A 12,769-nucleotide genomic window follows, 5' to 3' on the forward strand; every position below is an offset into this window, starting at 1 on the left:
CAAAAAAATCAGCTCTTCGGTGTGGAGGTATTTCACCAGAAATGCGGACAACAGGTGTCAAGCCGTGTGTTCCCTTTGTCAAGCTGTAATAAGTAGGGGTAAGGACGTTAACCACCTCGGAACATCCTCCCTTATACGTCACCTGCAGCGCATTCATAATAAGTCAGTGACAAGTTCAAAAACTTTGGGTGACAGCGGAAGCAGTCCACTGACCAGTAAATCCCTTCCTCTTGTAACCAAGCTCACGCAAACCACCCCACCAACTCCCTCAGTGTCAATTTCCTCCTTCCCCAGGAATGCCAATAGTCCTGCAGGCCATGTCACTGGCAATTCTGACGAGTCCTCTCCTGCCTGGGATTCCTCCGATGCATCCTTGCGTGTAACGCCTACTGCTGCTGGCGCTGCTGTTGTTGCCGCTGGGAGTCGATGGTCATCCCAGAGGGGAAGTCGTAAGCCCACTTGTACTACTTCCAGTAAGCAATTGACTGTTCAACAGTCCTTTGCGAGGAAGATGAAATATCACAGCAGTCATCCTACTGCAAAGCGGATAACTGAGTCCTTGACAACTATGTTGGTGTTAGACGTGCGTCCGGTATCCGCCGTTAGTTCACAGGGAACTAGACAATTTATTGAGGCAGTGTGCCCCCGTTACCAAATACCATCTAGGTTCCACTTCTCTAGGCAGGCGATACCGAGAATGTACACGGACGTCAGAAAAAGACTCACCAGTGTCCTAAAAAATGCAGTTGTACCCAATGTCCACTTAACCACGGACATGTGGACAAGTGGAGCAGGGCAGGGTCAGGACTATATGACTGTGACAGCCCACTGGGTAGATGTATGGACTCCCGCCGCAAGAACAGCAGCGGCGGCACCAGTAGCAGCATCTCGCAAACGCCAACTCTTTCCTAGGCAGGCTACGCTTTGTATCACCGCTTTCCAGAATACGCACACAGCTGAAAACCTCTTACGGCAACTGAGGAAGATCATCGCGGAATGGCTTACCCCAATTGGACTCTTCTGTGGATTTGTGGCATCGGACAACGCCAGCAATATTGTGTGTGCATTAAATATGGGCAAATTCCAGCACGTCCCATGTTTTGCACATACCTTGAATTTGGTGGTGCAGAATTTTTTAAAAAACGACAGGGGCGTGCAAGAGATGCTGTCGGTGGCCAGAAAAATTGCGGGACACTTTCGGCGTACAGGCACCACGTACAGAAGACTGGAGCACCACCAAAAACTACTGAACCTGCCCTGCCATCATCTGAAGCAAGAAGTGGTAACGAGGTGGAATTCAACCCTCTATATGCTTCAGAGGTTGGAGGAGCAGCAAAAGGCCATTCAAGCCTATACAATTGAGCACGATATAGTAGGTGGAATGCACCTGTCTCAAGTGCAGTGGAGAATGATTTCAACGTTGTGCAAGGTTCTGATGCCCTTTGAACTTGCCACACGTGAAGTCAGTTCAGACACTGCCAGCCTGAGTCAGGTCATTCCCCTCATCAGGCTTTTGCAGAAGAAGCTGGAGGCATTGAAGAAGGAGCTAAAAGGGAGCGATTCCGCTAGGCATGTGGGACTTGTGGATGCAGCCCTTAATTCGCTTAACAAGGATTCACGGGTGGTCAATCTGTTGAAATCAGAGCACTACATTTTGGCCACCGTGCTCGATCCTAGATTTAAAGCCTACCTTGGATCTCTCTTTCCGGCAGACACAGGTCTGCTGGGGTTGAAAGACCTGCTGGTGACAAAATTGTCAAGTCAAGCGGAACGCGACCTGTCAACATCTCCTCCTTCACATTCTCCCGCAACTGGGGGTGCGAGGAAAAGGCTCAGAATTCCGAGCCCACCCGCTGGCGGTGATGCAGGGCAGTCTGGAGCGACTGCTGATGCTGACATCTGGTCCGGACTGAAGGACCTGACAACGATTACGGACATGTCGTCTACTGTCACTGCATATGATTCTCTCAACATTGATAGAATGGTGGAGGATTATATGAGTGACCGCATCCAAGTAGGCACGTCACACAGTCCGTACTTATACTGGCAGGAAAAAGAGGCAATTTGGAGGCCCTTGCACAAACTGGCTTTATTCTACCTAAGTTGCCCTCCCACAAGTGTGTACTCCGAAAGAGTGTTTAGTGCCGCCGCTCACCTTGTCAGCAATCGGCGTACGAGGTTACATCCAGAAAATGTGGAGAAGATGATGTTCATTAAAATGAATTATAATCAATTCCTCCGCGGAGACATTGACCAGCAGCAATTGCCTCCACAAAGTACACAGGGAGCTGAGATGGTGGATTCCAGTGGGGACGAATTGATAATCTGTGAGGAGGGGGATGTACACGGTGATATATTGGAGGGTGAAGATGAGGTGGACATCTTGCCTCTGTAGAGCCAGTTTGTGCAAGGAGAGATTAATTGCTTCTTTTTTTGGGGGGGTCCAAACCAACCCGTCATATCAGTCACAGTCGTGTGGCAGACCCTGTCACTGAAATGATGGGTTGGTTAAAGTGTGCATGTCCTGTTTTGTTTATACAACATAAGGGTGGGTGGGAGGGCCCAAGGACAATTCCATCTTGCACCTCTTTTTTCTTTTCTTTTTCTTTGCATCATGTGCTGATTGGGGAGGGTTTTTTGGAAGGGACATCCTGCGTGACACTGCAGTGCCACTCCTAGATGGGCCCGGTGTTTGTGTTGGCCACTAGGGTCGCTAATCTTACTCACACAGTCAGCTACCTCATTGCGCCTCTTTTTTTCTTTGCGTCATGTGCTGTTTGGGGAGGGTTTTTTGGAAGGGACATCCTGCGTGACACTGCAGTGCCACTCCTAGATGGGCCCGGTGTTTGTGTCGGCCACTAGGGTCGCTAATCTTACTCACACAGCTACCTCATTGCGCCTCTTTTTTTCTTTGCGTCATGTGCTGTTTGGGGAGGGTTTTTTGGAAGGGACATCCTGCGTGACACTGCAGTGCCACTCCTAGATGGGCCCGGTGTTTGTGTCGGCCACTAGGGTCGCTTATCTTACTCACACAGCGACCTCGGTGCAAATTTTAGGACTAAAAATAATATTGTGAGGTGTGAGGTATTCAGAATAGACTGAAAATGAGTGTAAATTATGGTTTTTGAGGTTAATAATACTTTGGGATCAAAATGACCCCCAAATTCTATGATTTAAGCTGTTTTTTAGGGTTTTTTGAAAAAAACACCCGAATCCAAAACACACCCGAATCCGACAAAAAAAATTTGGTGAGCTTTTGCCAAAACGCGTTCGAACCCAAAACACGGCCGCGGAACCGAACCCAAAACCAAAACACAAAACCCGAAAAATTTCAGGCGCTCATCTCTAAATTTAATACGATCAGATCCCACTCTGGCAAATGATTGTTCTCTGTGTCATCTCTCAGACCAGTACTGTGTATCTGCCTTGGATGCAGTCGAAATGGGATTGTTTGCACTTGCGTACCAGAGGGGCCACACCGCACACACTGCACCCATTTCTTCTATACTTACCTTTCCGGCGTCCATCGGTGACCGTGTGTGGGCCCCCTCCTCTCCCGCAGCCGTCACCGTCGCTGCTAGCGCACTGAGCGCTAGAGACTCTGACACAGTGACAGAGTCTACAGTGCATGCGCAGGACTCCGGGAAAATGGCACGGCGGCCATTTTTTTGGAGTCCTGCACATGCGCTGTAGACTCTGGCCCTGTTCCAGAGTCTTGGTGCTGAGAGCGCTGACAGCAGCGGCGACGGCTACGGGAGAGGAGGGGGCCCACACACGGAGTCTGCACACGGGTCCCGTCCTCTCTAGAATTGCCTCTGATTGTTTGGTTAACCCTATTTAAGTCGACACCCATTAGGTCGACCAATATTGGTCGACAGGCACTAGGTTGACACCTGGAAAAGGTTGAAATGGAAAAATAGTCCCCCGTGTCCCCTCGCATGGCTCATTTTGCTCGCCATGCTTCGGATTACTCTTCCCAATTGTAGTCCACATGGATCCTAAAGTATATAAAAGTTAAAAAAAAGTAACAAAAATTGTGAAAAACTCATGTTGACTCTTCATGTGTCAACCTTTGCCACGTTGACCTAATGCCCACGTTGACCTAATGCCCACGTCGACCAATAGTGGTTGACCTACAGTAAGTGCAGCCATATTGCATGAAATCTGCATTGATCAGTTTTCTCACTATAGATTCTAGTAATTTATTGAGTCCTAAGAGGCATATTTATCACATTGCGCGTGTGATGTGCATGCGTGTCCGTTCAATAGTGCATGCGTCGGTACGGTCTGTCGCTACAGTAACCCACCGGCTAACATGGCTGGAGCTAACTGAAGATAGCGCTAACCATGGGTGATGCTTTTGTGACTGAAATCAGTGGACCGCAGTAGGTATCGGACGTCTGCTATTATACCTGCTACTTTCATATGTGCAGGGAGACCCTGAAAACAGTTGTTCTGGGGGATTTCCCACAAATGCTATTTGATAAATATGAGCCTTAATCTATTGTGAAGCCTTCATTTATGTATGTGATGGGGATTGTTACATTGAGTCTCTTTATTAAATGAGCTGTTAATATATTATGTGGTGAAATGCGTTAGTATTGGAGATATGCCAGAGTTTGGAGATGTACTAGAGTTCCAATGAGACACATATACATAGGCCTGCCTTTCTAACATCGTCATCTCTAACTAGAGGTCTCACGAGCAGGGCCCTCTACCCTCATGTGCATTTCCTTCTCTTACTTAGACTATCTCCTACTCCATACTCCCTACGACACCTTACCCTTGGTTCCTGCCACCCTGATGCTTATTTCAGTGTCCTGTCCCCTGAAGCAGCAATGTGTATATACCATATACTTGTCTTATACTGTAAGTTACTGTTTTCTTGTTTTGCTCATTTGCTCATAACCTTAAGGCCAACCCTGATACTTACCTTTGAGCTGTCAGCTGTCATTGTTTAGTCGCCGGTCTCCTGAGCAGGGCTGGGACAGGAGGGGGTCAAAGGGGACACCTGTACCGGGCCCCAAAGATACGCCAAGATTTCTGTTGCCAGCCATGCACCTGAGTGGTGTCGGGATTCCTGTGTCGGTCACATGACCGCTGGCTTTCCCGTCCGTCGGGGTGCTAAACACATCCCGTTGTGCGTCTCCCGGACATTCCAGCGCTGCCGGCTGCCATGAATATTCATTTTTAATACATACCATAACAGAACCATTTTCTCGGTGGATATGTGTGCAGGAACAGATTATCACTGACACATTCAGGCTGGATGAAGGATAATTTGGAGTGTTGGGTAAATATATAAACAACACTGATATATGCATTCATAGATACATCAGTGCATTCAGTAGCAGAGAGATTTAATAGAGTGATTGTAAAGTTCAGTCAATTATTATAATTCTCCCCCATCATTGTTTGACGAAGAGTCCCCTTTAATTATGGAATGTTTGCAGTTGCCATGTGACCACCAGCGTGGAATACAAAGGAATAGTGCAGCGTTATAGGTTTATAGCCTCCTTGTTTAGCAGACAGAAGGGAATTAAAACAAACTTGCTTTGCTCAACTTTGACACTAATCTGAATATTTTATGCGAGCGTTTGAGAAGCTGCCACAGTTCATTTTCCATTCTGTAGGTGGAGACTGGGGAGAAACGCAGACAGGCAGATTTATGGCGTGCCTGAGTTCTCAGGTAATTCTCCGATTAGTCAAACTCAATGTAATTGGAGAGGGAAAAAAAAAGAAGAAGAAATTCTAAAGATTTTAGGTCAACAACTTAGAGTAGAATATTCTGCTATTCATCATGAGCTCGCCGTCTGTCCCACCCCAGACAGCGCGGACGGTGAGAACATTGCTTCACTGCGCAATGCTCTGACTGGAGATTTAAAAAAAAAAAAAAAAAGGTTAAAAAAAATTACATCTAAAGATATTTAAAACCCTTTTTTTTTTTTTTTTAATGTAAAATGTTTCCCACCTTCAGGGAACTTTATTAGCCACCATCCTGCAACTTTACCTATATAGACTGTTTCATACTTTTATCTCCTTCTCTATTTTTCTGCATAATCTGAGATGTTTATATGTATTAAATAACACTATTAAGACTAGAGCAAGTAGACTACCCCTGCTGTAGTTTTTACAAGTTCTTCTGAATCAAAAAGTGCTGGAACTTGTAGTTCCCCAGTAGCTACAAAGACAAAAGGGTCTTATCCCTGTTCTACAACAGTATACTGGTTTGGTTAAATGCCAGATCATCTTCTGTAGACAATAACAGAATTTAAGTGTGCGTATTCTGGATACCTGACGGATTAATATACACATAGGGATCTATTTACTAAGCCTTAGATGGAGATAAAGTACCAACCAATCAGCTCCTAACTGCCATGACACAGGCTGGGTTTGAAAAATGACAGTTAGGAGCCGATTGTCTGGTACCTTGGCCCTTATTCCGAGTTGTTCGCTCGCTAGCTGCTTTTAGCAGCAGTGCAAACGCTAAGCCGCCGCCCTCTGGGAGTGTATCTTAGCTTAGCAGAAGTGCAACCGAAAGGATCGCAGCGCTGCTACAAAAAAAGATTGTGCAGTTTCTGAGCAGCTCGAGACTTACTCCTAGCTAGCGATCACTTCAGACTGTTTAGTTCCTGTTTTGACGTCACAAACACGCCCTGCGTTCAGCCAGCCACGCCTACGTTTCCCCAGCCACTCCTGCGTTTTTATCTGACACGCCTGCATTTTTATCCGACACGCCTGCGTTTTTACACACACTCCCCGAAAACGGTCAGTTACCACCCAGAAACACCCACTTCCTGTCAATCACTCTGCAACCAGAAGTGCGACTGAAAAGCGTTGCTAGACCTTGTGTGAAACTGCGTCGCGCGTGCGCACTGCGTCCCATACGCATGCGCATGAAAGCCATTTTATAGCCTGTTTGCTGCGCTGCGAACAACGGCCGCTAGCGATCAACTCTGAATGACCCCCTATATCTCCGTCCACTTTATCTCCATCCAAGGATTAGTAAATAGACCCTTGTAAATGAATTGAGTGGCATTGCGCCTCATTAGGCAGAAATTAGGGCACACCAAGGGCTGGCTGGCCAAACAAGCGTCCCAGCTTTTCAAAGGGAATCTGCAGTCAAGTGGCTATGGACAGATGGCACCATGCCCCCCTGACCAGCCAACCCCAGGGGCACACGCTAGTGCCCCTTCCATATTGGTCATCATCTTTGCGGTTGGCAGAAGATGCCGTCTTGTCTGCACCTCTGTCCCGGGTTGGCTGCGGGTGTGCGTCCTTGCACCATAAAGTGATTTCACTTTAGTGGTAAACTTCTGTTAAGTCTGGATTATACAAACGTGACACAACAGCCACTGCGGCCCCGCTTGTTACTGTATCACCGTCCTCCTTCCCCGCTGCAGACACTTTGTTTTTAGAGTCTGGTGTTTACAACAGAAAAGTCACGTGAGCTAACGAGAGATTTACTCATATCATCGGAGCACTCCGGAGCCATCCCAAATCTAATAGCCAGAGATAAAGTCAGGATCGAAGGTAATAAATTCGCTCTGCCAAGACATTATTGCACGACGCGTGTCTCTGCTTTTATTGATAAACAGCAATCGGGGGGATATATAAAGAAAGCCTATTTATAGAGGAGCACAAATATAGTAATTGCGCCCAAAATATAAGGAACTTCATTAATACTCCCCAGACACCCAGACTGACGTATTTGTTGCATAATCTCTTTTTACTGCATCATTTTATGTTTTTTTGTAATTAAAGTAATAAAAGGAAATTACGTTGGGTCCTAGCGGAGAAGCTGTAGAATAATAATCCCAGCGTGTCAATAAGTGCTTCTCGGCATATTATGTATCCGTCGCACAAGGGGTGTTAAAGCTCTTAAGTTGGAGAAGGGGAAACGCATTGGTCCGTTTTTTCATTTCTTTTTTATTTGAACTCTGTAAAGCAGTGATGGGCAGCTGGTGACCCTAGGGCTACACATGGCCCTCCAAGCGTTGCCCCTTCCTGCTCTGTTGTCAGATGTGTTTGTTATAACTTGTAACACTTGTTGAGTACTGATGTTATTGCAGATAAGTGACTCGTTAACTGATTTTATACTATTTTCATTTATAACTGAGATTGAGGGTACTGCGCAGACAATGTAAAGTTTAGCTTGAGGCCCTGTAAATGTATCAGATTGCAATCACTGCTACCAGACTATGTATGCCAGAATAGTGTATAGAGGCACCCGGATCTCAGAATCAGCTCCCGTACCCACGTGGGATTGCCTGCCAGGTCCATTCACTGGGCAAGCTCCATTCACTGGACATCGCCATCTTGGTCCCAGTGGACAGACCAATTTGGCGCCAGCCTCAGACCATCTGACCACATCCACCAATGAGCTGCAAGTGAGGGGGGATAAAAGGCACCTTCTGAGGCTCAGAAGGCACCAGAGCAATGTTTGGTCTTAAGGCGTCTTGTGGCTCCAGTTACCAGGTCTGGCTGTGTATCTGTTTATCACTGACCGCGCATTGTCCAACTACTGCGGCTGTGTTTAGTCAAGCTATTTCAGTTCAAGACCGGATCCGTTGTGCCAAGCCATTCTGGTTCAAGCCCAGATCCATTGTGCCAAGCCATTCTGGTTCAAGCCCAGATCCATTGTGCCAAGCCATTCTGGTTCAAGCCCAGATCCATTGTGCTAAGCTACTCCGGCCCAAGTCTAGATTCATTGTGCCAAGTAATTCCAGCTCAGTTCGGATCTAGTATCTTGTTGACCCAATTCTGGACTCAGTTTGTTACTTTTGGCTTGTACTTTAGAAGATGCAGTCTGCTTTGGCCATGTGCTCAGTATCATGCCAATTCCCTACTGTAGATGTATCTCTATCTCAGGTACCTCTTCTTAGCCATCAGTTCCGCTTCCAGTATTCCTTGAGGAGGAATTACCGATGGCCACCTAGCTTCCTGCAAGCAAAGCAGATGCCAGAATTAGACTATGCATCTCTCCAAACAAAACCAGCTCCTATAAAACCTAACAGTAAGGGTGGAACGTATAATTGATGTTTACATCGTTACGTGTGTAGAAGACGTATAATGTAAGGGTAACGATGGACAGTGGGGATGATTATTCATTGAACAGTTAATATTCTGTAATCACTATGTGCTAAATTAATAACGATGAAGTTACATTATGTGATTGGTAGCTATGGAGAACAGAAGAAGATTTTTATAATTTGGGCCTAGTGCCCTTCTGCTCTGTACTATGTGACAGAGGCAGGGAAAAGCATTGCTCTCCCAACAGAATTGACTGGCGCATCTCAAATGTTTGGGGGGAGGAGGAGCGAGCCATGCCCTTGACCCACCCCCCTCCCCTTTCTGACACCTATGGAGGAACAGTATAATAACTAGAGGGAACCATGAGCATATGTATCAAGATATGTAACCAAGATCATAGAGAAACCAAATGCAGTACACAGCAGATCTCTTGCGTTGCTTTCAAGCTCGCTGGAAATGAGCAAATCTCCCCTTTAAAAGTAAAAACAAAAAAGTATCAATAGAGACTCGTAAATTTGTTTGTAAAGATAGCATTGTTTTCTCTTGGAGCTTATGCCTTTCCTCTGTAAAGTGGTCTGTGTTCATATCACCCGAAGACTCTGGAGAACTGCAGAAGTGCTACTTTACTGCAAGTCATGCTGAACAATATGGCTGTAGGAGGAATTCCTTTATACCAAACACTTCCTCGTATCAAAGGGATGGCAATGACGCAACTTCTGCTATCCACATACAGCAAATATCTACACCCCCCCCACTTTCATATTTTGCCCCTCTTGGTGTCTTTTGCAGTTGTACATGTCATAATAGCGCTATAAGTGTAGCATGATGTCAGTAGCGGATCTTGCTACGGGCACACAGGATTTTTGCCCGGGGTGCCGCCATCCGGAGGGTGCTGCCGCCGTGGCAAGATCCGCTACTGGTGGTGCCACCCCCCCCACCTCTCTATGGGAGAGACATGACGTCTCTCCCATAGATCAGAGGAGCGGCGCCAGCGGCCAGAGACGGAGAGCAGCAGTGGTCGGGAATCAGGAGCGGGGATGGTAAGTATTTATTTATTTTTTTTATTTTTTTTTTAAAGCGGCACATATGGGGGCAATACTACTGGGGCCACAAATGGGGACAATACTACTGGGGCCACAAATGAGGGCAATACTACTGGGGCCACAAATGGGGGCAATACTACTGGGGCCACAAACTGGGGGCAATACTACTGGGGGCACATTGGCCACACCCCTTTATGAAGCCACGCCCCTATTTTCGCTCGGGGCGCCACAAGGGCTAGAACTGGCCCTGCATGATGTTCTAGTAGATACTAGAAGCGATTGGGGAAACGCATTATCACTGAATTATCGGTCTTCTTAGGAAGAGTTTTGCTTTCGCAGCGCTCTGTCCAGCCTGTGTTATGCTGAGTGGGAGTCTGCAGATGACGCGGGTGATTAGCGAGTAATGAATTACCCGGTCACTGTAATTAGATGGACAGTATGATTGAGGAGTGCACATTTAGTATGAGAGACGCCACACTGTGTAGGTTATGGCCATTCCCAGCCCTGGGAGTAGGAGTATAGATTAACCATTACACTGTGCATCTGTGAGGGAGGGGTGGGGGTAATGGAAGGCATCGCCTGTGACAGTGACTGGGAGCTGTCAGCATATTGTAGTCTGTCAGCATCTCCGAGTTCTCATGCAGAGAGAGCAACTCAAACACCTTCAATGTGGAATGTGTTATACACCAGTGTTTTTATAATGAGGGTAGCAGGACATGCTGGCATTTGTGGTATCACTAATGGAGAACAACAGATGTCCTATGTTTAGATTACAATGATAGTAAAGCAATAGACATTTTACAGCATTATTCCTGGAGTTTGCAGTGGTTTTTACAGTATATCTGCACAAAAGACCAGCGTCCAATAATGAGGCCCAGAACTAGTGACGCCATGGAGGCATGAGGTGCCTTGCTGCTTTACTTACTGGTTTTGCGCACAGCATGTCAGTCTTGTGTCGGTAATTGGTCGGCTTTGATGTAATTTTCCATGAAGACATGTACTTGCTTTTCCTATTTACCATCTTATCCAACAGCCTGGCTCCCACCTGCCACTGTGACCCCGTCAGATGCCCCGGTGACTGTGGCACGTTCCCACATTCTGAAGCCCCACAAATAGAGGGGGTTGCTGTATAAAGCACTGAAACCAGTGGAGTAGTTGCTCATAGCAACCAAACAATTACCTTCTAGCTATAATTTTGAAGAATTTACTTGGTATAGGCTAACTCGAAGCTGATTGGTTATACCAACCAATCAGCTTCGAGTTAGCCTATACCAAGTAAATTCATCTTCTCCAGAATGCCGGGACGTTCCGCAGGCTTGCATAATAACTAAGGCATGTGCCCATTGTGACCAACGAGGCAAAAATAAATGGTAAAGTTGGGGTATATAGGAGTTTGTTCTTCTACATAGTTACCCTCTACCATACCGGGTGGTAAGATATATATTTTGGTTTGGGAATTCCTTCACAGACTTGTTTGGACATGCAATTTCAAATTTTCATGTGTGGTTGTCTGTAATTCAATTACCATTGCTGTGTGGGGGAACGAAATATAGGGATCAGTGAAGAATTTCAAGAATTTACGAGTTGATAAATGAGTTGTAAGAAAGTGCACCACGCCTTCAGCGCATCAAGGGGCCTTCTAGTCATTATTACATCTGCATTGTTCTGTGTCCCTATTAATAAATTAGTCTTCTGAAAGTGCACCACCACTTCATCGCACTAAGGAGCCTACTAGTCATTATTACATCTGCATTGTTCTGTGTCCCTACTAATAAATTAGTCTTCTGAAAGTGCACCACACCTTCAGTGCACCAAGGAGCCTACTAGTCATTATTACATCTGCATTGTTCTGTGCCCCTGTCAATAAATGAGTCTTCTGAAAGTGCACCACCCCTTCAAAGCACCAAGGAGCCTGCTAATCATTATTACATCTGCATTGTTCTGTGTCCCTATTGATAAATGAGTGGTCTGAAAGTGCACCACCCCTTCATCGCACTAAGGAGCCTACTAGTCATTATTACATCTGCATTGTTCTGTGTCCCTATTAATAAATGAGTCTTCTGAAAGTGCACCACCCCTTCAACGCACCAAGGAGCCTGCTAGTCATTATTACATCTGCATTGTTCTGTGTCCCTATTGATAAATGAGTAGTCTGAAAGTGCACCACGCCTTCAGCGCATCAAGGAGCCTACTAGTCATTATTACATCTGCATTGTTCTGTGTCCCTATTAATAAATGAGTCTTCTGAAGGTGCACCACCACTTCAACGCACCAAGGAGCCTGCTAGTCATTATTACATCTGCATTTTTCTTTTACACATAGAAATAAAGTGGCAGGAAAGTAAAAGGCGCGAGCGCAGATGTTTGTCACCAAAGTAGCAATCTCAGTGTGTGAAGAAGCATCCTGCATTTGTTTTCCAGTAGGAAGAGCAGCTATTGTCATAAGTACATGGTAGGCTCGTCTAGTCTCTTCTGTGTCAGCCTTTTCTTTTTGTATATCAAAGATTACGTTTTGATAAAAGAGAGGAAAAAAGATTATAGTGGTTTTACAAGTGACAGCGTCGGCCAGCTGCAGAGCGGCACAAACGTTGGGGAAATATATTGTTCCTCCACTTTACTGCATATAGAATGTTCCCTTCTGTGTGTGTCTCAGCTACAGATGTTTCCGCAGAAGACATTAGATAATTATGGTGA

The 12,769-nt window shown here is 46.0% G+C and overlaps 1 protein-coding gene across 7 annotated transcripts in view; it reads left to right on the forward strand.

Moving 5' to 3' along the window:
- Nucleotides 1-12,769, forward strand: part of DIAPH2 (diaphanous related formin 2) — a 1,435,719-nt gene that overhangs the window by 1,263,826 nt on the left and 159,124 nt on the right. The window lies entirely within an intron of this gene.

This window comes from Pseudophryne corroboree, chromosome 8, assembly GCF_028390025.1.
Source record: "Pseudophryne corroboree isolate aPseCor3 chromosome 8, aPseCor3.hap2, whole genome shotgun sequence".
Classification (NCBI taxonomy): Eukaryota; Metazoa; Chordata; class Amphibia; order Anura; family Myobatrachidae; genus Pseudophryne; species Pseudophryne corroboree.